We start from the raw sequence: 24,542 nt of genomic DNA on the forward strand, positions 1-24,542 counted from the left end.
TAGATTATAAGAGTATATTAATCTTTTGAGTTTCTATCACAAAACAAAGTAAATAAATATTAAAATAAAAACTAATATTTTAATTATTTCGATTATTTTCAATTCATTGTTTCTTTTAGAATTTCCTTATTAAAAGTTTCTTATTATTAAAGCTATTCTACGTAAATTTTACTTTATTTACATATTTATTTCTTTATTTTTCCTAATGAATACAGTCAAGTGAGTTTAAAAATCAATTTAGCATTAAAATAAAACAAGGAACAAAGCAAATAAACTATGAAATAAAATAAATAAAACTAATATTTTTAATTGATTCGATTAATTTTATATCACTTAGTAGTTCATAGCTTATCGTAAAGATGATTTTAAGTTACTGTAAGAGAGAAATACTCTGTTTATTATGATTTGTTTTTCAGTGTGCTATGAATTTACTCAGCTGAGTGCACACAGCTCTATTTGCTTAGAAGTAAAGTCAGAAGAGCCTTTCAGAGACAGCTAGCTTTATGAGTCATAAGCCAAAAAAAAAGTGGATCAATACCTTAATAATAGTTCTTTGTCAGAGTTCACGGTGCTTTTTTTTTTCAATGTGTAAGCATTGCAGTAAAGACTTTGCTCTATAAACGGTTAATAGGGATCATTTACAAATTAAAATAAATAATTAAATATTGTGTATGTGAATAGTGAAATTAATAACGTAACAAAATAATTTATTTAAACTCTAACCTGTTTAATATGTGATAAAAGTTAAGATGCCAAATTTTAAAAACTGATATTCTAATTTCTTCGATCGGAATATAAACTCAAAGTAACATTTCTCATGATGGTAAAACTGCGACTTTGCAAACGTTTCGCTGACAAAGGAGGCTTAACACTAACTAACCTGCTTCCCAGGGATTGCCTCTAGATTGCAATCACGATTTTTTATTTTTTATTCAATTTAAATGCGGGATTTAAATAAAAAATATTTATTTAAAAGCTGCTATACAACTTTTAACAAGAGTAAATTTTAATCCTAATGTGATGTTTTTGTAACAACGCAGTTTAGAAACGAATCAAATATTGTAACTATTATAAATCAATATCTTCACATTTCTTAGTTAAGTATGTAAATACGTATTTAAATTTTTTATGATTAAATATTTGAATTATGAGTTATGTTGGGAATTATAATAAACTATTTTCGACTTTTATTTTAATGAAAATATATTTTGATTGAATTATTATTTTGGACTATCATAGTTATTTTTAGAGTTACCGAAAATTGTTGCTTTTACAATTAGTTATTGAATTATTACTTTCAACTACCGTTGTTAATTTTACAATTACCATAAATAGTTACTTTTACAATTAATAATGAAATTATTACTTTGGACTACCGTAGTTACTGATACAGTTACCAAAGCTTTTGCAATAAAATGTAAGACACCACAGACTTTAAGCGATGCTAAAGTAAAATCTTCGTATTTTAATATTGAAATTTACTCAAACTGTCTACTTCGCGAGTTTTTTATAACAAAAATGATTGTAGGTGATTGATTGTTGCACCTTTTGAAGTAGCAATAAGAAGAAGAAGAAAAAAGAAAAACTTCCGAGAAAAAATCCAATTTCTTTTCACATTTTTTCCCACTCATTTGCACTTTTAACATTTTCTTTACTCTATATTCACTTCAGACTTTTTTAAATGATTTTTATAATGAAAAAGACATTTTTAAGGTAATTTGTGCATAGAAAAAATATTCTGGTAAAACTATCGAATTGAATAATGGTGACATTTCCAGTAAAAAAAATTTGGTAATTCTAAAATTATAGTCCTTATTACAACACATTTAGTTAAAAATTTAAAACAGAAAAGTAAATTCAACCGCACAAATAGTTTTTATGCCATACTCTGAGGCATCAAGATAAAATTACCAAATTTTGCAACATTTATCAAATTTTATCACATATTATAAAACAACATTATGTTAGAAAAAAATCAATACCAAAATCTTTCCTAAAATCATTACCAAAACGCTTCGGTAAAAATTACCGACCTTTATGGTGTTTCCATAGAGCCAGAAACTCAGTAAAATAATTTCACCATGTTCTGAAAGTTTTGACCATACTTTCTTCTCAGTGTAATTAAGTTTAAAGCTCAACGCATTACGTAACATGAATGAGAAGATTTTGTATTAGTTAACAAAATAGAACTTCAGGTATGAGTTGCTTTAAAAAAGAAACAAAACTAAGTGATTGAAAAAGTATTTTCGTTTTTTCATTCATAAATCCGCTTTACACTCAGACATGGTTTAAAATCTCCGTTAAGACTGTATCTTTGGAATTGTGAATTAAGAGTTGTATTATCCAATCGAAACGAAAACAGATAAATTCACTTGTTTCAACCAATCATGGAAGGGTTCTCAAACAAACCGCAAGAATGTTATCTATTCGACTTTTATTCGAAGAACCTACTGACTTCTTCATTCAAATGAAAGCATTTAAGTAAATATTCTACAAAAATAAAATTCAACCCTACACTATGACGTTGCAAAATTCGAGAGATTTCACTTACGTCATTTTCCACTCGCGTCATGCCAACTTAAATTAATCTAAAATTGTTTTTCTCCTTTTTTTTTTTATTCTTTCACAAAAGAAGCAAGAAATAAAAAATCACTCTTTAATGTCTATTTTTGTGGTTTCAACCAAACGTAGGAGTAATAAAATGACGAAAAGTTCGTGACATCCTTGGCATTGTTTGCAGCAAAACTAAATCGTTGTATTGTTTAAAGACCTCTGCTCTTACGTTTGGAGATATTGAGGTTGGTTAGTTTTTTTTTTTATTAATATATATAAAAATCATTTTAAATTTATAGAAATGTGCCTTATAGCAAGATTGTGTTAGACTGAAGGAATTAATTATGATTTTTAATATTTATTCCTGTAGTTCTGAAATCAATATAAAACAACTTTTTTTTTAAACCTTTCTCAGTTTAATTTTAATAAAATCTTGAGTTCTGTATTAAATTAGAGTTGTGCGATAAATGTTCGGCACAGTATTATTCTTTCAATGCATTGCAAGCTGTTTCATTAAACTATTATTTATTATTAATTTCGTTTAATTTTTAAGAAATTCATTATTATACTTTTAATATACGCTTCAAAAAAGAATAAATATGATTCCAATGCGATCGGGTAGTTATCGATAGTTAGAACTATCGATAGTTACAGGGAGAAAACATCTGGCAAAGAATCAAAACATAATTATGGTTACTAAAATCGAAATATATGGTATTTAATTACATTCATACATTTGATAATGTTTCCATTCATATGGTAACGGTTTACCGGGTCTGAGTTTCTGGATTTCAAAATTATAGTTCTTATTACCACACTTTTAAAGTAAAATACAAAACTAAAAAATAAATTCTGCTGACCGAATAGTTTTTATGCTATGATGTAAGGTATGATACTAAAATTATCTTTTTCAACCAACAACATTTACTAAGTTTTATCATTTATTATAAAATCATTTTTTATTGTTAATTTTACCAAAATCCTTTCCAAAGTGTTCTGGTAAAAATTACCGAGCTTTTTGTTGTTCCCCTAGGGCAGTGTTTCCCAAACTTATGACTTTTGTGTACCCTTTCTAAATTTTTCATAACGCTGAGTGCCACCAATAAAAAAATGAATGAATTTTTTACAATAAAAAATTGCACCAAAGTTAAAAATCAAAACTGGCTGTTAACACCACTAATTATTAACTGTTAACTCTGCAAAAAATAGCCAATAGAAAAATACGTAATCGTAAATTTTCTTGGCTGGCTTTGTTTCAAATAAAATTTTTTGAAATTTTCGTTTGTTGCGAGATATTTCGCATAAGAACACGTACCCCCGCTAAACTGTTCCCGTACCCCTGGGGGTACGCGTACCACACTTTGGGAAACACTGCCCTAGAGCCTGAAACAAGTTAAATGTTAACATATTCTGGTATTTTTTACCATATTTTTTTCTCGGTGTATTTAAATTTAGATGTTTCTCTTAACCACCAACCTATTGGTTTTCTTTATTTTAAAGTAGTTTAGATTAAATAATAATATTATATTTGAATAAATAAACCCTATTTTTTAAAGAACATACAATAAATGTAGCTAATATTGCTCTACAGATTAATATGCATTAATTAACAACTAAATTATAACTATTCAGTACCACATTTATTGTTATATTCTTGTTATATTCATTGTTATTTAGAGAACTAAGTTAGCGACTTAATCAGTAAAATGCGTAAATTTAATAGAAAAAGTTTTAAAATCGTGGAAAAAATTACTAAAACTAGCCTGATTTAATACTTTTTGATTTGTTTGAAAAAATTTCACAATTTGCTAAATTAGGGATGCAATTGACAATAGTCAAGTAAAATATTAAATTTTAAAATATTTGAGATTTCAAGAAAACAAAGGTTTCTTTGAATTGTTTTAAAAGCAGGATTACTTTTCAACTAATACAGCATTATCAACCAAAAGATTCGTACTTCTAATTTCTATCAGTAAAACATTTTTTAAAAAAAAATGAATGATAAACAATAATTTGACTAAATCGGTGAAACTTTTAAAAGTTCTTAAATGGGACGATAGGTATTGATGAGTTTAACAAATTACTTATCTTAAAATAAGTGTCTCAAAATTAATTAAAAATTATATATTATTATAATAAATAATAATGGACTATCAACATTACCTTGTAGCAATAAAATTTCAAACAACGTCTTAAAAACATGATACTATGATCATATACTTTTTTATGAAAAATAATTCTACTTTTTTATTGTGGCATTTCTAAAAAAAGGTATATCGAGTAAATTTTTAGAAATACCGTTATATGGTTCAACAAATAAAATTTTAATTTATCTAAAAGCAATCTGCGACGTGAATGGATTAATTTCACAACAATTATACCGGTATATTACGAGATTCAGTACATTGTTAGAATGTTCGTTCCAAAATTATGGTAAGATAACCGTTAGCAATCTGTCCAAGCGATTAACCATAAAGTTTACGGCAAATTTTTTTTCTTCATCTTTACGATTTTGAAACCGTTTACAACTAGTATGGTTATAGAACCATGAATATAAAACTATACGGTGTTTTAACCATTTACAACTAACATGGTTTCAAAACAATAAAAAAATTAACTGGACATGCGAGTTATGTTCTTGTAAGGTAATAGGCATTTTGAAGATTGAAGGACACAAAATGGGAAGAGCAGGACACTGTAAATTTTTTATGCATTAAAGGGAATAGAGGAAATATTGAGGTGTCAACGTTGGGATTCGAACCCCACTTCTGTCGGTCACGTGACTGACAGATCAGTCCTCTCGGCTGTTTTATGTATGCAGTTGCATGGAAATAATTGGCTTCATTAAATAGGCTCGGTTGGAGCAATAAAATTCTGGTTGTTTAACCGTATTAAGTAAAAGCAGTTAATAAACGGTTTTTTTTCTCACATTTAACAGTTTGATTACCATCTTATTTATGGTTATTTGACTGTTTTGTTCAAATAATGCAAAATAAAAAATTAAATAGATTGTCATTTAACCATTCTTTCCCGAGAAATTTCTAACAGTGTAAGATTGTTTTCGTAAAACTCCTATTGATCTTTTTTTAAAAAAAAAAAACTGCATGGAACTAGATTTTTCGCACCGAGAATGTTATTTACCAATATTTCAAGGAGAATTTCATTTGTAAATACACAACATGTAATCACTGTTTGTAAAGATAAAGCAGGTGTTTACTAACTGTCGTCACCTTCAATTTAATGCCCGCCCTTGAAACTCTATTGATTGATTACATTGCTTGCTACATTTTAACATTCTTCTAACTCACAACTACATCTGTTATCTAAATAAATGTTTGTTTAAAGTCTGCTCTTAAAGAAAGATTAAAAATATACACCTAAAGAACATTATATTAATGCTAGGGAGTTAGTCCCCTGTTCGCTGCTGCTCACCAACTCGGATGATTACTTCAATAATTGTTGTTCCTTAGAATAAAACAGTTTTTGTCTACGAAAGTAGAAATTAGTCACTTAAAATATATGAACTATAAAAAATTATGTTTGTTTACGCTTAGGCCCCCACTTCCCATGAAAAACTTTCATTTCATTAAATGAAATATTTATTTTCATTAAAATTTGCATGATTCTATTTCCCTTATGATTAGGTTAAGATCTATTAGTGAGCATAAAAAGTTTGCTTTGTAATCATTTTTTATATACAGCATTTAAATTTAAAGGTATATGTTATAACACATTCGGTGAGTTCACAAACGTAGTTTAATAGTTTCGATCACCAAACAGGCTGATATATTAAATATAATTTGTTCATTCCTCACATTATTCACGAAGTTCTAAAGTTTAGCTCTAAATCATTTTACGAATCTCTTAAACAGCAGTTTATCATAGCAAATTAATGTAATTTACACCACAAAATATAATAAATCTAGACACCGATACCAATAAGTTTATCTTAAAATGTAGCGTAATAAAGTAGTATCATAGAATTACGTTATAATAAAAAAAAAACATTACTTCTAGTTTTAAACTCTTAGTTTGGTAGTTAGATTTTTTCAAATCTCGCCTAGCAAGTTTGTGAAATCTCGCCAAACTAGGTTTCCGGAAAATATTTCAAATTATTTTGAACGGGGAGATTATTTTGAACGTCCGGTCACACCACCAAAGTTCATAAATCTGATAGAAATTAAATGTTATTTGATATGTATACCTACGCGATAGTTGGATTTCATTAGAAAGGAGGTAAAAGGGTTTACTTTTTCGCCATTTATACTTCTGATCTCTTGCTGTTAGAATCATCGTTATTATTTCATTTTTTAACCATTATTTCATTTATTACCGTTATTATTTCATTTTTTAATTTTTATTAATTTCATTTTATTAATTTTAATTAAATATTTAGTTGCAATATAGTTCACTAAAAATATATTAATATATTTTAATAATCAAGAAGTAACGTTGATCCCGGTAATAATCGCCAAGCAGGCAATATTTCCAAAAAGTCGCCAAGGGTTGGGCTATTCTGGGATTATACCATATTTTTATTTATTTATTTATTATTATTATTATTTATTTTTGAAATTCATATTTTTACGGCACTCATGTTCCAAAGCATATCTCACCGTCAAATCTAATTCACTAAAAAAATAAAGCCTCTATTCTTTGGTGTATAATATTATTTTTTTTAAAGAAATGAGTCAGTAGACCTGACTTATATTCATTCATTGTCCGAGCCGACAATCATTCAAGCTGAACTTCTCAAGAATGAAATCGTTCCAAATGACTAACCCTCTTACGAATTCAATCATTCGAATTCCTGAGATTTTTTTAAGGTGTCAATTTCCTTTCAATATCTACATTAAATTCGAAATTGGGAAAAAATTAGTATGTTTATAGCATAAAAGGAAAACAAAATATGCATCTTAAGAAAAAATACTTATATTTAATATAATGGGTACATTATATGAAAATTTATTTCATATTGTATTTCAAGTGATATTAAAATATTATTCAAATAAATATCCGTAATTCTATCAATAAATTATCATACTTTTCCTGTTAATCTTAGATATGATAAACCACTTTGACTTTGTATTTATTTATAATTTAATTATTAATTTTAATTAAAAGCTTGATTTTTTTTTCGTATTTTAAGCTCAGATTTTGACTCTAATTCAGAATTACGTCTTATATCCTCAAAAAATATGTTAAATGATGAGATGAATGCTTCGCCTATTTATTTAAAAAGAAAACGTTTAATTTAAATATCAAAAAGATGTTCCTTTTAGCAGTATTTCTGTTAAAACTGAACAACTGAAACATAAAATATAATATAAGTAGAATTTGCTGGCATTTTTCAAATAAATACCCTTCTAAATCTTTTTTTTAAAATTTGTAATGTACTTCTAAAATTAAAGAATTAATCAATTTATCTATGACAAATATTCTTTAGAAAATGGATCAAAAACTTAGCGATGTATCATATTTTACTTTTCTTTATACGAGGTAATCGTAAGCAACAATGCCTGTATAAGTGTCTAAGCTTTATCAATTTCAAGAAAGAATTATGAATATTCTTGACAAAAATGTCCTAAAAAATTGTAAAATATGTTTTTTTTTTATTTCAGGTAAATTTGGTATCGCTATCCAACATCGTTCTCAGTAATATCAAAACAGAACAAGAACTACGATTATTTACATTCATAAAATATGATAATAAAATCTTTCAATGATTGTTGGAGTATACTTTCTCATTTTCCAAGAACTCACATCAGTGATTTTCTTACTTACCAAAATTATTTAAAAAATTAAAAAAATTGTATCTACAGTTTTATAAATCTTTAAAGAATATACGAGGGAAAAAGTTCTGGTAAAATTACTGTACTATAAATGAGAACATTTCTGGAAAAATCATAATTCTGTTTAATAAAAAACAAAGCAAACGGTATTGAAAATATTCATATCGTAATTTTTCCATTCATATAGCAACGGTTTATCTGAAATTCTGGTTTTCAAAATTATAGTTCTAATTGCCACACATTTAGTAAAAAATACAAACTGAAATGCCTATGCCATGCTAAGGTATCATGCTAAAATTAAAGAATTTTATCACATTTATCAAGTTTTATCACATATAATAAAGCTATATTTTTTTGCAAATTTGACAGAAATCATTAAAAAAGCATTTCGGTAAAAACCATTTGTGTTCTTATACAGCCCGACACATAGTAAATTGTACCATATTCAATAGTGTTGACCATATTTTTTATATGTTGACTATATATGCGTGTTTTCTTAAAGAAATATACTCAAGAACGGTTCAAACATTTTATAAATCATTATTACTAACTCTTAGTTCAAAAGATTAATTTTCAAGCTCAATCATCCATATATCTAGGTAGAAAATTAGTGATTAAATCATGTATTTGATGCTCTTCCACTGAATCCAACGTACGATACTTAAAGATGCCTTACTCTTACTAAAACATGATTCAAATGTCTAATTTTAATGAGCTCAATCAACCATTCAGTTAGGTACAAAATTGGTAATTCAATCTGAAATCATGTATGTGATGATCTGACTCCAAACCAAACGTATGATACGTAACGATGCCTAACTCTTACTAACACATGATTCAAATGTTTAATTTTAATGAGCTCAATCATCCATTCAGTTAGGTACAAACATAATAATTAAATTTAAAATCATGCGTGTGATGATCTTCCCCTAAACCCCACGTACGATTAATAATGATTAAAAATCTGGATTTATTTATGCAAATTTAATCCTGGAATCTAAAGGTATAAGTCTCATATACTAAAAAAGGGATGAATAATGATGATTATAAAATTTAGAATCTAAATATACTGGTGTCGAACATTTAATGCTGTCAGTAGCTGAATTTGAAGACAAATGTTCAAATTCAGTTCAATCATTTGATTGTAACTTTGAGCATGCACAAGGGAACACTCGTGATTATACAATAAACAATATGTAAAATATACATGTAATATATATATGTAATAATATATATATATATATATATATATATATATATATATATATATATATATATATATATATATATATATATATATATATATATATATATATATATATATATATATATATATATATATATATATTGCTTGTTTTTTATATTTTATAACCGTCGTCGAACACCCGACCCCATTTTTGGGTTTACGATTACTAATGTTCAACTCCGTAGCAGTGTAATTTTGAACCAATCCAGAAGACAAGGAAACTCCTGGATCAGTATCCCCAGAGGTATGATTTGTTAAAGGAACATGGAAGACTTTGTGACTTGACAGATTTAACGTACATCAGTCACCATTTACTACACGGGGAGTCTTCGGCGATCGGGGATTGAAACCATGACAGCTTGAACACAGGCCCAGTGCCCTACCAACCAGGCTAACCCAACCCTGATTGGCTTGTTTGTAATTTTTAAAATGACCAAGAAAAATCAAAAGAGATGGTTATAAGGCATTTAATATTGGTACAAATTATATGCTGTTGTGAATAGTAGAATTTAAAATTATGGGCTATGTTATAAATTTGAGTATACTCATAACAGTATGAATAGCTATGTTAATAAAATCAACTATTCCGATATACTAAGGCAAACTTAAAAGCAAAATCTCTAAGTATATGTTTCATGTACTCGAGAAAGAGTAAGTAGTTATTGCATAACATTATCGTAGAGTATGCGGTACTTTCAGTAGTGATGTTTCAAAACAATGTTTCAATGTTAAAGTTCAGTTTTCTAAAATGAAACTAGATGGTGAGGAGGTAATTCTAAATCGGTACCTGCTCTCACCAACTTAAATACTTCCAAGAACCTAGAGTAACTGCTAAGTTCTTGTACTTGAAATGGACATAAGCGAAATAGAGAAGGACTTGTTCAAAGGTGACTTCGAGTTTTTTCTTACAAGTTTGTCGGGTTCTATATTTTTTTTTAACTCTTTAGGCATTGAATTATTTTTTTTCTCTTCGGGATTGATTTCGGTTCGATGCAACACGATAGTAGTCAAAGTTTGGGAACCTTTAGCACAGGTACTTTTGCTCGGAAATTTTCAAACTTCGACGTTAATAATATCAACAAGCAGATGTATTGTCAGAAAATTCATTCACGAAACCTAACATTGTTTTATATCTTTCTCAAAGCTAAAAAGAGGGCAAATAGTCACATATAAGGTCAACATTTCAGAGAAATCAGTACACCTGCTCTAAGTCACAAATGCTGAGCTTCAGAAAGCAGCAAATTAGTTATAAACATCTCAATTAATTTCCGAAAGTAAGCTACATACTTTGCAGCCGTCAGCGTTGAAGATTTGCATTGTTTCGATATTTATTTATTATCTAGAAAGTAAGCAAGGATTGGGTGTCATCACATATTTCCAGCAACAAGTGCTAGTTTAATGACCTCTTTTAGGATAACAATGAATTTTAATTGATATCATCAGTGACATTGAAAACTGTGCTAATGGTCCAGAATTTTATAAGTTTTACTTCCATTGAATTTCTAGAAAACTCGAATTTAAGAGAACGTTTCTTCGAACACTTGCAGCTCTGTGGAGTGAATGCAAAAATCAAAACCAAATTCAAATCATTATAAGGTCAAAATGTCTTCTGTAAAACAATCGTTTCATTGTTTTCCTCTAAAAAAAAATTTTTTTTTAACTTTTTATTTTCTCTTTCCACGTGCGTATTCTACTTTCAGTGCGATGTTCTTTGCCAGGTTAATGTCCGATGTAAAATATAGGTCAGCCAGCTGACCACGTGACAACTTCCCAAAGGCGCGACAATTACGCTGAGCCTGTTGTTGTTTTTGTTGTTGTTGTTGACGATGTAATCACTATTCACGCCTTCTCCTCTTCTGAAATGTGGAAGAGTCGATATTCTCCTTTCTTCGTCCTCTCCTCCTCCTCTTCTTCTTACCTGTCATGGAAAGTTAGGGAGAAGGAAAATTCAAGAGAATGATTTGTGGTTATTATCGGATTAATTGAAACCGATAACGTTTCAACGTGCTTGAAAAACAAGAAATTTATCTTTAAACAAGTTTAAATCCTTGTCAAGCAGTAATTATTACGCTTGAAGTTATTTTCTTTCTTCCTTCTCCTTTAAAGTTCTAGCTTTATTCCACTTAGTATATTTGGTACTTCTTAAACTTATAAAGTGTTTATTTTTTAACTCACTTAAAAAGTATTTTATTTTACTACATATTTCGTTCAAAGTAAATGCTGTAGAAAAGTTTTACTTATAACTTATCTATTGTTGTTTTTAATCTTCTAAGCGAATTGAAACAAGCCAGATTATCTCCATAAAGTTCATGACGTTGAGAAAACCAATTATAGTCGATATGATATCAAATCACCCTTTGTAAGTCCAGGACACTACTGGATATGTTCAGGAAATTCTCGATGTGTATTGAATTTCTTTCAAATCTACAATGTTCAAATCTCCCTTTGTAAGTCCAGGACACTGCTGGATATGTTCAGGAGATTCTCGATGTGTATTGCATTTCTTTCAAATCTACAATGTTCAAATTTCCCTTTGTAAGTTCAGGACACTACTGGATATGTTCAGGTGATGTTTGATGTGTATTGCATTTCTTTCAAATCTACAATGCTCAAATCTCCCTTTGTAAGTTCAGGATACTACTGGATATGTTCAAGTGATATTTGATGTGTATTGCATTTCTTTCAAATCTCCCTTTGTTAGTTCAGGACACTGCTGAATTTTCTCAGGTGACGTTTGATGTGTATTGCATTTCTTTAAAATCTAATATTCAAATATCCCCTAGTAAGTTCAGGACACTGATGGATATATTCAGGTGATGCTCGATATGTATTGCCTTTCTCTCAAATCTGCAATGTTCGCTTTCAGGCCTGACTAAAGTGATTTGAGAGTCTCTGTCACACTTAATGCCCAACAGAGTACTGAAGCATATGCACAGTAAAATAACCTATACAATACTAAATAATTTTATGTTTTTTACTCTCTGTTATACAGGGTGCTCACTTAGAGGTGCCTGAAAAGTAATGGTTAATAATTCTGGAACTTTCTAATGGAATATAACAGACATGGAGATTAGATATATTATATATCTGTTTAATATTTTCTGGCCTAGACATTTCAGGCACGTATGCGTACAATAATCAGAAATCTTGAAAAATTTCAATGGTTTTCATTATTAAAAAGATTTAGCAATGCAAACTTCACGTCTCTTCATATCCAGTTCTGTATCTGCAGTTCGCAAGAAAAACGAATTTTACTGAATAACTTTTTACCTAATAATCGTATTTTCCTGCTCTAGGACTAAATCTTAATGGTTTGAGGGGGTGGTCTCAAATATGCTAGTTAATTAGTACAGGCGAATTTTAAGTTGCGAAATCAAACACAAAAGCGTACTTTCTCTGAATAAACATGCCTTTTTACCTACGTATTTGAATTTCTGATGGTGAAATGCACAAACAGTAAAATTAACATTTAGTAGTCTGAACATTAGACCGCTCTACTGACCAAACTATTGGTACATCTTTTCCAGATAGCTGCTGGCGACTCCCTATATTTTGAAGGGAAGAAATCCAAATTCGTTGGCAAAAAGGTATGCTTATTCTGAGAAAATACGTTTTTGTGCCTGATTTCATATTATAAATTATCATTTGCACTAATTATCTAGCATATTTGAGGCCACTCTTTTAAACCATTAAAACTGAATCCTGGTACGGGGAAATTTGATCAAAAGTTATTCAGTTTGATTTTTTTGCTTTTTTGTGTGCTCAGTACGTTTTGAAATAACTAAACAAGTACAGGAATGAGATCACAGGTTTGCGAAATTGCTTAAAAACATGCGAAAATCTCGGTTAAAGAAGTTGAGCGAGTTCTTCTCGTTCACGAACATATTTTCAGAAATAACCATTTTTCAAAACACTTTATGCTCAACTACTTCAGAATTATTAATTCGTCAACGTGAAAAAAAGATGCAAAATGGTATAAAACAGATTTAGCACCCTCATAATGCCTCTTTCACATTCATATCTAAGCTCAGTGCTACGCAGTTACAACAGAGCAACTTCGGTCGGGCTGCAGAGTTTACACATAATAAAGGTACACTCTAAAAACTGTACCTCTGATTTCAGAGGCACAAGCTAAATGTACCGTGTATTTTCTCGCTTAAGAGGCACATAACTAATGTGCCTTTAAAAATGAGAGGCACGACGAGAAATTAAAGGCACCAAAGCAAACGCCAGTCAATGCGCGGTACGAAAAGATTTTCCCGCTTCTTTTGTGCCTTTCATTTCTTTTTCTTCGGTACGATCATGTAGCGGAGAATAAGCGCATGCGCACATCAGTGAAAAACCACGCCACCGATGGAAGCAGTTGTCTACAAATGTGTTCGATTGATGTTATAAAAACGCTTGAATTTGGTAAGTTTAAAACTTATATCTTATTTTTATATTTATTCCCAATTAACGATGGCATTTTTTTTATTAATACATTTCAATTTTTATTAATGCTACAAATCTTATAAAAATGTTTAAGCGAGAGAGCTAACCCTAGTTACGATGTTTACATTTCTGTTGTAGTTGTATCATTTATGTTTTATCATTATAATATTAAGAGGAATGTTTTTAAAGTGCCCTATATTTGTTCTGTAGTGTTTGATTATAATTATGTATTAGGTTTTCAATGTGGCGATTGCTATGAATAAGAAATCATTTTTATTTGAAATACCAATTTGCTTTTTTGTTTATCTTAGTTTATATTCGAGAGCTATCACAGAATGATTGAATAATTTAAAAAACAACGAAGAATGTTTTCGAATTTTTATTATAATTATGAAAAGTATACTTTCAATCATTAGCTATTTTTGAAAACAATTGACATTGATACATAATTATAATTGTTTCAAACTGTTACTAAACTTACAGTTGATATAAACCTGAAGAAAAAAAATAAGATTATGCTTTATTTAAATTTTAAATATGGTGTAAGCATGAAAGAAAAAAACAATCTTCTAATGACTTATAGATTTTTAATTATTTATTATTTATTTTGAAAAAGTAATGTTTAAAAATGTTTTATTCTAACATCACAGCTTTAAGTTTATAATTTCAAATTTTAGTTTTGAATTTATGACTCAAAATAGATAACATGGAATGTATAATTATAAAATCGTAACATTTCAAAGTGAAATTTAATTTATTTGATTTTTAAAAAGGATTAATAGCTTGATCCAGGGTGCTCTTGTGGCACAGCAGGTTAAAATATCTTTCACGCTGCTTATTAGAGAACTAGGGTAATGAGTTTGATTCTGGCAATGTATAAAACAACTGACATGTATACTTAGCATATAAACACTGCCACAAGTGAAAGTTCTCTCATTGGTTATCGTGCAGAAGATTCAAACGAGCTAGCTCAAGCGGAGTCCACTTTATCTAACCAGTATCAAAATTACATGGCATTTTAACCATGGCCGTTAAAAAGTAAAGCCCTAGAAATAGGATTTTTGGTCATGGTTGAGTGATGAGTACCTTGCTCTTTCTTTAAAATAATATGATGAAAAGTACTTAACAGCTTGAACTTTTTAAAAAATATTAAAGTATTGTTAACTAGAGCAGTATAATTCACAGAATTTTGTTATCAATAACTATAAATAAAAAATAAAAAAAAAATTTTGCATAACATTCATTGGATCACAAATTGATTAGATATGCAGAATCGCTGTTGTGCCACTGGCATTTTTCAAGATAGATTCTTAATGCTTTATCGTTATATACTGAATACTTTATTAAAAAAATATTTGGTACTTCATATTCAATGCTCAACACTTTATACTTCGTGTTTTCCTACCACGAAAAGCTACCTAGTAAAACTTTCTAATTCAGCGTCAGTGATAATAATTTTTAAGAAACCTTTATTTATTTTATTGTTATTGCTACCTTACCTGTGTTACTTAGAAAAGCATTATCAAAAAACTTTCATTAATCTATAACTAATGCTTTTCCTGAACTGTAGTAAAAAAAATATGAAGCTAAGCAATTTTGATAACAATATTTAGAAAGAAAATATATTGATTGTAAGGTAAAGATATGTGTATAAATTTGATACAGTGAAATTTTTTTTTTTTTTTTTGCTCTCTGAAAGGCAATGAAATGTTTGTGTAATCTAAATTTATATTATTAGTGTAACTAAATGATTAATAGTTTTTTTTTGTTGTTACTTTCTGTCTTGACTGTGTTCCAGTAAATGCAGAAAAATGTTTTTAATTATTAAATATTTTTATAAATAATTACTTTTCGATTTACATTTGTATTTTCTTTGTTTACTCCAATATTGTTATGTGTAAAAAAAAATCCTTATACTTCCTTATGTATTTAAGCTTAGACAGATTTACATTTTTTTTAAATTTAACATGTTAATGCCACACTAATTTTACATGGCTTTAATTTTTATGGCCAAAAGGATTTTTTCAGTATGTATTACATTAATTTCTTCAAACCATTTTAGTAATAATATAAAAAAAATTAGAGCATTAAAAATTTGTTCGAATAATCTAGGCTTCGCCGTTCATCGGTGACCCCTGTGGCATTCAACGTGTTAAATTAGTTCAATAATATTAAATTATCAACAATATTATATATAAAAATTATTTTGGCTAAACCTATTCTTAATATAATAAAATCTTCATGAATGTATTTGTGTACATTGTGATAGAAACTTTTAACAACTTATTCAAATAAAATACTCTTACATTGATAAGTCCTGTTTTAAATATTCTAGCCGAGCTGAATGCATGAAAATACTCACATTTGAGTTACATGGAGAGGAAAACCACTCAAACTTGTCACGGTTAGTCTGGCGTCCAAGGGACTCAAACGCATGATCCATCTACCTCTGAGTGTATTTTACGTCAACACTGTGGTCTGTGCGAACGTAATGGAAAATGCTTGCACAATTTGAACTCAATTCATCTCATTGAATCTCGCGAAACGTCTTACGTCGTTCAAGTAAAATGGACTTAAAGTCGTTTCACTCTGTATAGCAAATTTACCTGTATCTTATCACCTTTTACTATGATGTTTTATTTTCTCATTATAGTGCTCATTTTATTTAATTTTTTTTTTATTTTGAACTATAATTTTTGTAAATTTCGTTTAGACTATTCTCACTGGTTAATTAGTCATTGTATTAAGTATGATTACCATTTGAATTTTGCTTCTGGTGTTGTGTTTTCTTTGTTTACCTACTCTTTTTCTTTATTGACCTTTAATTATGATATTACTATTTATATATACGTAGCCAATGCTAAGGATTTCAAATTATTTGCCAGATTTTAAAATTCTTAGCCAAAGGAAAATTTTAGAAATTTTTTTTGATTGATTTTTTTCGTAGGAAACTTTTAAGCATAATACAAATTTATTATAAATTAATTATTTTATGAAAATGCAAATACAAATTTAGTCATTTTGCTGTTGGGGAGGAGTAAATGTGTAATGAATGGGGGAGAGATTGAAAAATGCAGATGTTTTATCGTGTTTGAGGGGAGGAAATAGACATAGGTTGAGGTTTATTTTTGACAACGTATTAGATTAGTGCAGTAATATAATGATAAACCTGAATCGACACTATGTTCTGTGTTATTAAGTTAGTGCATATATTATTGTCATGAAAAAATATATTTTCTGCTAAAATAATCTGTATTTTGCTTATTGTTTGAAAACAGTTTTCGTCAATACTTTCCTCAAAATAAAAAATTTTGCCAAATTTGCAGTTTGATCGTATTTGGTTAGATGACAAATGCTTAGGGCAGGATTTTTATGGATAAAAAATTGTGTAAACCGGTATACCATTTGTGTGTATAATAATTTAAAGCCTATGGTATACTTTAAGATTGTTTTGTCATTTTTTTTCATTCTTTAATATTGAAACTTTTTATTACCAGAATTCTATACCAAACACAATGGAACCCCCCCCCCCTCCATTGAAACAACAATAAATTTTGGAATGATTATATATGTCAATAAGTTGGTTGCTGAGGCTTCAAATAAACAGTTCTTATCAATAACACATACATATGCTTCCGTTCAGACACTAGGTGGCATGAATAACACCCCCGTGGGGCGCACCAAAGTAACATAAGATTTAAAGAGGAAAAGAAAAACATTTACATTTTCTTCCATTTTTGAACTTTGCAAGTTGTTTAATGAAGGGTAATAAGTCAATTTATCAAAAATACATGAGTAACCTTTAATTTATGGTGTTGATTGATGTATCTATTGCTTACAGTAAGTAATACATGATTATTTATTTTATTTTTAGATGGCTTTTGTATTAATTTCTTTTCTTATCAGAGAAATTGTTTATTTAACTAGCTTTCTTAGCATGATGACTTAAAATGCAAATAATTGCTCTTATTATAATTAGATATGTAATATTAAATTAACTGGCAGGTAAGATTATACTGATCAAAGAAGATAAGTAATTGTTTTGAAAATATTTTATGTGAAGAAGGAAAGAAAGATTTGGTCATTTAATAAACAATAGTCTTGAAATTGGGTTCAGGCAATAGAAGCTTAAAACTTGTGGTTTTTGAGTTTCTGTTTTAAATACATACAAAATACATGCTTATTCTGCAATTTGTATTTTGATAAAAAATTTTCTTAGTTTTAATATTTATTCTTAGAAGTATATTTTACCTGCCGGATAGTAAAATTTAAATTTTCTACAAACTGATCATCCGCTTTATAGATCATCCACAGACTGATTCAAATAAATCTTGTTTTTACAAAATGTAATATAGAACAATATTTTTATTAGTACTAAAGAAGGTAAATAAATTCTTTTTTATTATTTAAATGAAAGGTACTAAATTACAATGAAGAGTACATGAGTTAATTTGAATAATATGCCTTTGTACTAACACTTATTTAAATAAATCAGTCAAAGTATTTTATTCATTGTTAATGCATGTTTATCTGGAATAATATTAGACCTAATTGTTGATTTAAAAATTATTTTGGGCAATAGATCTTGATTAAATGAAGGCTCATTAAATAAAAATAGCTCTTAAAGAATATAATAAATTTGACTATTATTTTTAAATTTATCAGACTTATAAGTTAAAAATCAGAAAAATGTCTGTAAAATATTTTTAGAATTTCTTAAGCAATTTTGCTCATATTTTGAAAAAAAAATTTTTAAAACAATTTAATATCTAAAATATGATTATGATTTATTCTCTAGAAAATCTAAAATAAAACGTATGTTAAATATCTTAAATTATTTAGTTCACATAAACCTATATTTTAAAGATAAGATCTCTTCAGATTATACTTTGAAGATTTTCTTCAGATTCTATTTTGAAGATTTTCTTCAGATTCTATTCTTAAGAATATCTTAAGTTATTTGGCCCACGTAAACCTAAATCTTAAGATTATATTTTGAAGATTTTCTTCGGAAAATATTTTTAAGAAAATCTTAAGAATGAGTGGGCCAAATAACTTAAGATATTCTTAAGAATTTTTTTTAAGAAATTCTTAAGATTCTTTTTAGTGGGGATGCTTCGCCAAAATCGAGCTTTTAAAAAAATTCATTTCAATAGAAAAAAATCTTTGATTTTACACTTGCAAAGTCATTTGATTAAGCATATTTGATGTTATAAAATATACAAATTGTTCAAAATCCACATCTATAATTTTAAAATATTGTGAAAGTTCTATGTTTTTCCATATTTGTGCAACTGTTACTAAATTATGTAAAATTGTTCTTTATGTGTGAAAATAAAAGGTATTAGATTTCATGATATTTAGTGTTTAATTTTGATCCTTTTAAAGCTATTTTATTAAATCTCTAAATATTTAAAAAAAATTTCTAAATTTATAAGAAATTTCCATTTTGAGGATGCTTTTTGGAAAAAAAATCCATGAATTATATTGACTTGGCTTAACATAAATAAATATTATCTTTTTGTACCTATATCTGATTAGAAAAGCATCATTGTAGTTTGCTACATAATTACAGAAATGGTATAAATTTACATATTTTATAATTGCCTATGAAAAAGCCTTAGATGGAATTCCTTGAAATGATCACTTTCAAGTGGACAATATTCAAAGAATTGAGAAATATTTTTCATTAAGAATTAATTGATATCTTGGTAATAGTGTAAACCCCTTTTAATATGAAGTGCTAGTAAATTACATTTGGGTAAAAAAAAATGTGTTCAAATCTGGTAAATAACAGGTTTTGGTACCACTAAATGCTTATTTCAATGAGCGGTACATAAAAGCAAAATGTAAGGTACAATGTACCTTTCAAGTTAAGAGGTACATCTGATTTTGCCTCTGAAATCAGAGGTACATTGTGCCTTTCATTTTTAAAGGTACGTTGTGCCCTTAAAATTAAGAGGCACAAACGATCCAAATGTGCCTCTGAAATCAGAGGTACATTGTGCCTTTCATTTTTAAAGGTACGTTGTGCCCTTAAAATTAAGAGGCACAAACGATCCAAATGTGCCTCTGAAATCAGAGGTACATTGTGCCTTTCATTTTTAAAGGCACGTTGTGCCCTTAAAATTCAGAGGCACAAACGATCCAAATGTGCCTCTGAAATCAGAGGTACATTGTGCCTTTCATTTTTAAAGGCACGTTGTGCCCTTAAAATTCAGAGGCACAAACGATCCAAATGTGCCTCTGAAATCAGAGGCACAGTTTTTAGAGTGTACGTTAAAGTGACGGATGTTACATGAAAGAACTAAATCTCACAAATGAAACTCCCAAATAACTATACCAATTCTCTATCAAGATCGAACGTAATTATATCATATCTACTTTAACGCCAAATCAATTAATAAAATATTGTTAGAAAATGAAAAGTGAACTTAGTTTCAACTTATACTCGTAGTATGACCATGATACAAATTTTTTTTAGGCTGTCTTTTCCATTTTTAATGTAAATAAACGTAAAAAGTATCAGAGTAGCCATACAAATAATATCAATTCAAATTTCTTTTAGGTTTGAATACCAGTACTTCATTAATGTTCAACATTATTAAAAACCAAAATCTTGTTTAAAAAAAATTTGAAGTGTGCGTAGTAGTCAACACCATAAATATTATAGATTCATATTTATTTCAGGTTCGAGTAGATGTACGATCTTTAGTTTTGAACCATTTTACGAAAAATAATTACAAAAAACGAAACACTGTTAAAAAAAATTCAAAAATGAACCCAACAATATCAAACTTAACCAGATGAATGAACTCAATTCGAATATCTTTCTAACTGAATGCATTTTTTTAATCCTCACCTCAACCCTTCCGTTAAGTGGCCTTGACTGTAACTAAATCTGAGCTAGCTGTAATCCAGAAAAAAAGCAGCAAGTTATCCCTCCAAACGGGAGATGAATCAAATTGGGTCACTTTCCCAAGCACTTCAACCCATTCTGAACCACCCCCATAGTGAAGGGGTGTTTCGAAAAATTTAAGCAACTGCCAAGCTACACTTTCGAGAAAGAAAAAAAAGGAGATAAACGTGGGAAGGAACGTCAGAAACTAGACGTAAGGAAACGGAAGAAAGTGACTTCAGAGTAAGAGGTCGATGCCCTTCTAAACTACTTACTAACTTTCTAACTAATGCAGATAAACTATTATTTAGGTCAGAAGAACCCACTCGAGCAAGTTCGTGACTTAAAACTCGTCTCCTATTGGTCTAATCTTAGATTGCCACTCTTGCTTTCATGAGTGGTAACACCATACCAAAACTAGCGAAAACTAGTTTGGTTAGTTAAAAAATAGTAAAAGGGAAAATAAGTCTGGAGGTTACAAGAGTATTGATAGTTAAGAAGGACACTGACTATTCATCATCCTTGAATGGAGATAAAACTAGATGGGCTTTGAAAGAGAGAGATATATGACGCAAATAAGGTTTTATAAGTTTTTGATTCTCAAGAAGTCTAATAAATCTTTCAAGCAAACTAATTTATCTTATAAATAGATAGCTATCAAAATATAAAGAATTAGAATCCTTAAGCGTGACACCAACCATTTTAGAAAAGCTATCTGAAATTGCATCAAAAAACCTTCTTTTTTCGTAAAAAGTATTTAAATCGTCAATGCATTGCATCTAATTCAGGGGTTTCCAACTTACATGAGGCCAGGGGCCGCAATTTTAAACACCAGTAAAATGGCGGTCCTTTATCAAAATTTTATATAGGACTCTTTTATGTTTGCAGGAACATTAAATATTGCTGTCAGATTTTTATCAAGTTGCACAAAACAAAAGTATTGAATTACAAATTAAAATAAGAAGTAGAGTTTTACCTGAGAAATAAATTTTTTTGCACCGTTGGTATGTTAAATTTCACAGAAACTAAGAAATTAGGGTATTTTTTTAACGAAGAAAAGTACTTTAAATCCATATAGATATTTTACGAAAATTGTCCGCAAAAAAATGACAACTGATATGTTTTAGTTCGCGGGCCTTAAAAGAAGGCTTCGCGGGTCGCCAGTTGGTAACCACTGTTCTAATTAGTCGAAACTGCGGTAGACAACCTTTTGCATTTGATTTTCGATTATACTATCAAGCATATATATTTTTTATTCAAGTAAACATGGTTTGCTTCCCTCAAAATGATTTAGATAAGTTTTAATCTTCAAACTCTGCAATTATAAAATAATATTTTTTTTTAAAACACATGCAATGTATCGATTTAAGTATTTAAATAAATGAAGTGTATCATTAAAAAGGCGAAATATTTAAATAAATGTTTCCGACTTATGCCATTTATACAAATAGTATTGAAAATAAAAAAAATAAATTATTTTGCTCTAACTAATTTTATGGAACCCTTATGAGACCAAAAATATACCCAACTTTTCTAATCTGCAAAAATATAACAGTATATTTGTAAAAATAGTGTTAAAATGTATCCCACCTAATCTACAAACGCATCGAAATCAATCACACAAAAAATTTTATTTTAAAATCAAGTTAAAATAAATCCTCCTATTTCGGTAAAAAAAAAAAATCTACGAATCCACGTCCATTATTTTGTAAAATAAAAAAACTGACCGTTTAATATTTTACGATTAATCACTTTCACATGAGAAAACTAAGAATGAGAAAAAACAATCATCTGCCTAGTAAATAGGTATCCACGAGGAAAGAAATTCTGATAAAATTACTGTACTGTATAGAAATAACATTTCTGGTAAACAAAAATATGTAAATAAATCTCGTTGATAAAACCAAAAAATACAGTAGTTAAACCATTCATTTGGTGATTTATCCATGCATATGGTAACTGCTTACCAGAAATTCTGGTTTTAAAATTATAATTCTTATTGCCACACATTTAATAAAAATACATAACGGAAAAGTAAATTTAACCGTTTCTTAATGCCATGTTACAAGATATGATGAAAAAAAGTACCAAATTGTATCACATATTTTATTGTTCCAAACCATATTTTATTGTTGTTTATAAAAGCGTTTCAATAAAAAAAACGAGCTTTTTGGTGTTCCTATAGTAGTTTTGACCATACTTTTCAGCGGTGTAGATTATTTGAGAACTAAGAATATATTAAAATTCATTTTATAATAACTTGTGACTTGAGTAGAAAAATTATAATATATTTCATAGAGCACATATTATTATTTCAGTAACCAACTTCCTTAGAGATTCAACAAATATTTTTAGAAAGAGCAATACCTTCTTTCTTTCCAATTACAAATGAGCTGATATATTATACTCTTGATATTTTATGCTCTTGATATTTTATGTTCTTGATTAGTATTTTGTGTTTACGAAGTTGTATATTGATGATATACAATAATTTGACAGAAAATATCCCCTGCCAAAAAATAAATAATTAAATAAATAAATGAATAACAAAAATAATAAATAAAAATATGGCTCTCTTCTCTAACGTCTGTTTTAGGTGTGTCGTCAGTATCTTTTGAAATTATTTTTAGTTATTAAATTTAAAAAAAAAAAGAAGTATTTGAAATATTAAAAGAAGTGCTTCTTCCTAAAATAGGCTTGCTATCTCCTGCTCTATCCATTGTTAAAATCATTAGAAACATAGAAAAGTTGTTTACAAAACGATTTTTTCCTTCATCTTGTTTAAAAAATAGATTAATATTATCTAAATAAGAACTGTTTAAATAATTATTTTCAATCATAATCTAAAAAAAGGGGATCATTTGAAACATTTTAAAAGAAGTAATTCTATTAAAATTTATTTAATTTTATCTTCTGAATCTAAAAGATAAAAGTTGAACTAGTTTTAAAATAAAAATTCATCTGAGGTAATTAAAAATTTTGCAACTTATAAAACATATGCTAAATATTAGATATAACATTCAAATTTAAAAACATATGCAACTCGAATACGCATGTTAAAGCCATTCAAGGAGTAAGGAATTTCTAAAAGAATAATTTTGTGAACAATTCATTTTAAAATGAAGCACATTGTGACAGGTCCCTTTTCAAAATAAAATATTTTGTGAAGGGACTATTTTACAATAAAATTATTTATAAAAAATTCGTTAACGGAGACAAATTTGAAAAAAAAATATAGTGAAAATAAAATGTGAATATAAAATTATTTTTTTATACTACTTATACGCCTTATAAACTATTTTATCGTACATATATTATTTGAACGATAAAGTAGTTTATAAGGCGTCCGTTAGCGCACTCCAATTATTTTTATACAGAACTTTTAATAATAAAATACCTTCAAACCAAAGTTTCAATTTGTTTCTTTCATTTTTAATTTTTTTTCATTAACACATCTTTAAGCTGTATAACAGTTTTCCAGCGACTTCGTTTATTTAATTTAGTACTGTAAGAGAGACAACGAGTTTTAAACAAAAATATACACTGTTTTTTTTTTATTTATTTTTTTAATTCTAAGAAATCAGGTTAAACTTAAAGCTCTTAAACTATACTCCGTTGCAAA

General features: G+C 28.2%; 1 protein-coding gene and 2 long non-coding RNA genes across 6 annotated transcripts in view; 2 read left to right on the plus strand and 1 right to left on the minus strand.

The window, feature by feature from the left end:
* LOC107447389 (uncharacterized) overlaps positions 1-8,281 on the plus strand; it is a 37,009-nt gene extending 28,728 nt beyond the window's left edge. For all 3 annotated transcript variants that reach the window (XR_015429730.1, XR_015429731.1, XR_001584521.4), the window contains exon 3: positions 8,175-8,281. This is a non-coding gene — a long non-coding RNA (uncharacterized LOC107447389). The remainder of the gene's footprint in view (positions 1-8,174) is intronic.
* The window catches only part of LOC107447387 (nuclear hormone receptor family member nhr-91), a 188,638-nt gene that overhangs the window by 85,046 nt on the left and 79,050 nt on the right, over positions 1-24,542 (minus strand). The window lies entirely within an intron of this gene.
* On the plus strand, positions 13,894-19,379 carry LOC147802774 (uncharacterized). The gene is made up of 2 exons (XR_015429733.1): positions 13,894-14,001; positions 16,358-19,379. It is a non-coding gene; the product is annotated as an uncharacterized LOC147802774 (long non-coding RNA).

The sequence above is a fragment of the Parasteatoda tepidariorum genome, chromosome 10, assembly GCF_982258835.1.
Source record: "Parasteatoda tepidariorum strain Cologne lab strain chromosome 10, Ptep-v5.0, whole genome shotgun sequence".
Taxonomy (NCBI): Eukaryota; Metazoa; Arthropoda; class Arachnida; order Araneae; family Theridiidae; genus Parasteatoda; species Parasteatoda tepidariorum.